We start from the raw sequence: 3844 nt of genomic DNA, 5'->3' as shown, positions 1-3844 counted from the left end.
GGAGGCTAGAGGACAGCTTTGTAGAGTTGGTTCTCTCCTCCCATTTCATGGGTTATGGAAGGCTTGCAGGGCAAATGCCTTTATTTGTTGAGCCATCTTATTGATTGCCAAAGTTTTTTTATGTTTTGTTTCATTTTAGACTTTTTGTTGTTGTTGTTGTATTGTTATGTCTTATTTCGTTTTTTTTGTTTTTGTTTTTGTTTTTTTTTTTTGTTTGTTTTTTGTTTTTTTGAGACAGCGTTTCTCTGTGTAGTTTTGGTGCCTGTCCTGGATCTCGCTCTGTAGACCAGGCTGGCCTCGAACTCACAACGATCTGCCTGGCTCTGCCTCCAGAGTGCTGGGATTAAAGGCATGCGCCACCACCACCCAGCTAGACTTATTTTCTTATTTGTGTGTATATGTGTGCCATGTATGTACAGTGCCATCAAAGAACAAAGGAGGATGTCAGATTCCCTGGGGCTGGAACTACAGGAGGTTGTAAACTGCCCATGTGGGTACTGGGAAGTGAACTTGGATAGTCATCTGGAAGAGCAGTAAGCACGCTTGATAAGCCATCTCTCCAACTCCCATTAATGTATTTTTTTTTAAATAGCTGAAAGTGGTGCTAAGTGCCTTTCCTTAAATTTTGCAGTAGTAAGATGTTTTTTGTCCAAACTTAGCAAACAAAGGTGACCTGCATCAGTACAGTATGGAGCTAGTGAAACTGGCATAGCTTTCTAGTTGTGTGACATTTCTGGGGCGATGTGAGCAAACATCTACTCATCCCAGATAAGGAAGCAATGACAGGGTGCAGTTACCACCAGTATCGAATATGGTGAACTACTGAGTTTTACTGACATTATAGGAACATGAGTGAGGGGTTACAGGAGCAGAAATGACTCAAAGATGCCTCCATCACCAGAAGCCTGTCCAGCATGAGTGACAGTTGATGAAAGCTGGAAATACTGAGCACACTGCACAACCTACAGGAAGCTCAAGAGGCTGTTATGTGTCATGCACAGTTCAGCCCAGCTGATTTCAGCTGCACCTAAGAGGCTTGCCCAGCATGTCTCAGCAGTCCTTACCCCTTGTGCTTGGGAATGGAAGGCACTGGTGAATCTGGTCAGTTTTAGGGACTTCCTGAAGCTTTTGAGTTGTTTACTTTTGAAGCTTCCTATAGAAGAATGTTTCACCTGGACAACCAGGACTGTTTCACAAAGAAACACTGCTTTTAAAAACAAACAAATAAAAACAAAAACAAAAAAGGATACCTTGTTTCATCTTCTTATAGATAACCTATGAGCATCCTTCCAAAATGGATGATTTTCATCTCAGTAGATATTTCTACATAACATTAATGTAGCCACAAACCTAGTGCAAGAACATGTAACACAGAACCAAGTTTAGAATTGCAGGCCCAACCTTGGAAATAAAAATAATCAGATTTAATATGACTTCAATATACCTGTCTGGTTTTGTGAAAACATTGACTGGTGGGCCTTAAATTGTTTGCCTTCAGAAGAAGGGAATAGAGGGGCTCATTCTGCATCCCAGACTGACTTTGAATGTGGTTTGATCATCTTGTTTTATGGCCTCCCAAGTAAAGGGATTACAGGTGTAAGCCATAACACCCAGCTCAAATGCTTTTGAAACTTGCCTTACAATGCAGAATTTAAGTTCTGTTATTTTGCCCACAGTATGATAGAGTTTAATTAAATTCTGTGCTTAAAGTATATTGAACTGTTTGCTTGTTTTTAATATCACATCAAAAGACTTCCTATTCTGGGCATAAAATTACTGCTTTTAACAGTTAAGACACCCCCATGAGGATCCATTTCTAAACTTGTTTAGTCACATGCTTAAGGAATGGCTGTACTAGAGTCAAAAGGCTTAAAACTAATGAAACACTACAATTCAAATTTTTGTTCTTGAGCACAGTTATCATAATGGTGATTTTGGTCCTGTGTATATCTTAAGAATTGGAAATAGGGGCTGGAGAGATGGCTCAGAGGTTAAGAGCAATGACTGTTCTTCCAGAGGTCCCGAGTTCAATTCCCAGCAACCACATGGTGGCTCAAAACCATCTGTAATGAGATCTGATGCCCTCTTCCGGCCTGCAGTCATACATGCTGTATACATAATAAATAAATAAATAAATAAATAAATAAATAAATAAATAAATAAATAAATAAATCTTTAAAAAAAAAAGAATTGGAAATAGGTATGTTTGGTTTTCGAGGTAGTATTTATTTCTTCTTCCCTAGTATTTAGCATAGTAGTAAGCATTCAATGTGTTCACTGAATTGAATTTATTGATGTGCAAAGGCAGTATCTTAATTATCACCTAATGGGTCCTTGAGGGTTTTTTTTTGTTGTGTGCTTTTGTTTTGTTTTTTGTTGTTGTTGTTGTTTTTGTTATTTTAGGTCTTGTTTATTTTCCTTGATTTTGATGCATTTAAGTATCCACCTCTGTAAATATGTATCTCTTGTTCTCACTGGGGTTGTCTATACATCGACTAGCCCTGCCCCTCCCCCCCACTTTCCAGCAGAAAATACTGGAGGGAATGAAAGCAATGTTCTAGATTGTTGGTTACACATCTAGATTCTTTTTTTTTTTTCTTACAAACAAATTTTTTTTTTTTTTTTTTTTTTTTTTTTTTTTTTTTTTTTTTTTTTTGGTTTTTCGAGACAGGGTTTCTCTGTGTAGCTTTGCGCCTTTCCTGGAGCTCACTTGGTAGCCCAGGCTGGCCTCGAACTCACAGAGATCCGCCTGCCTCTGCCTCCCGAGTGCTGGGATTAAAGGCGTGCGCCACCAACGCCCGGCCTTACAAACAAATTTTATTAGAGTATAAAAATGTTAGGAAAATTACAAATACTGTTTTTGAAAATAAAACATTTCCCTCCTAAAAGGCAAACAGCCAGTAAGTAAAACATCCTATATCTCAGGCAGGGCAACACAGGTTCTATGTGGGAAGAGGAGCATCTTAGTAAATTTGGTGGTGAGGTTAAAAAAAAACTGACTTCTGTAGAATTTGGCTCTAGGAGCAGGCAACAGAGAAGGTGATTTGGCTGTTGAAACTGTTTTCTTGGGCCACGGCCACAGTCATCCATCACCATGTGCTTTCCCAGCGACCTTCTGCCCAGTCTTCACAGTAAAGCGCAGGATCGGGGCTCCCGGAAGGGGTTGCTTCCAGCTGGGACACCAAGCAGCAGAGCGTCTTGCAGGCATTCTGCATGCAGTACTGCTGAAGCTCTGCGGCTGCCTGAGAGACCTTGATCCTCTCTCCACACCGGCCTCCAGCTTGAGCTGCTCCACCAGGCGCTGCATGGCGTTCACGCTGGCCCCGGAAGACATGGCGGCTGAGGCTGGCGCGCCGGGCCCGGCTGGGCCCCATCTAGATTCTTGATGTTACTCCACCACAATTTAGTAGACATTTCTTCAAAGAAGATACACAAATTACTCCAATGATACGTGAAACCATGCTCATGTCATTAGTCATATGGAAATGCTAATAAAAAATACAAAGAGTTTCCACTTTATAGCTACTGGGCTAACTATGGTAATCATGTTCAGGATAGGTAAAAACTGAAATCTTTAAAATTGTTGGTGGCTGGTGTGGTAGCTAATGCCTATAATCCCAACATTTTGGGGCTAAGGGAGGAGCGTGGCCTTGCATTCCAGGCCAACTGGGGCTACAGAGAGTTCCAGGCCAGCCTGGGCTAGTGAGCTCTTCCTCTTTTTAATTTGTTTTAAGGTTGTTTGTTTGTTGTTTTTGCTGTTGTTGTTTGAGACAGGGTTTCTCTGTGTAGCCCTGATTGTTCTGAGCTAGCTCTGTTTACCAGGCTGGCCTCAAACTCACAGAGA

At 41.0% G+C, this 3844-nt stretch overlaps 1 pseudogene; it reads right to left on the bottom strand.

The window, feature by feature from the left end:
* Positions 1-2802: 2802 nt before the first annotated feature.
* On the bottom strand, positions 2803-3362 carry LOC102917400 (guanine nucleotide-binding protein G(I)/G(S)/G(O) subunit gamma-10 pseudogene; annotated as a pseudogene).
* Positions 3363-3844: the final 482 nt, after the last annotated feature.

The sequence above is a fragment of the Peromyscus maniculatus genome, chromosome 2, assembly GCF_049852395.1.
Source record: "Peromyscus maniculatus bairdii isolate BWxNUB_F1_BW_parent chromosome 2, HU_Pman_BW_mat_3.1, whole genome shotgun sequence".
NCBI classification, from domain to species: Eukaryota; Metazoa; Chordata; class Mammalia; order Rodentia; family Cricetidae; genus Peromyscus; species Peromyscus maniculatus.
The sequence above is the reverse complement of the archived record's forward strand: the minus strand, read 5'-3'. Positions and strand labels throughout refer to the sequence as shown.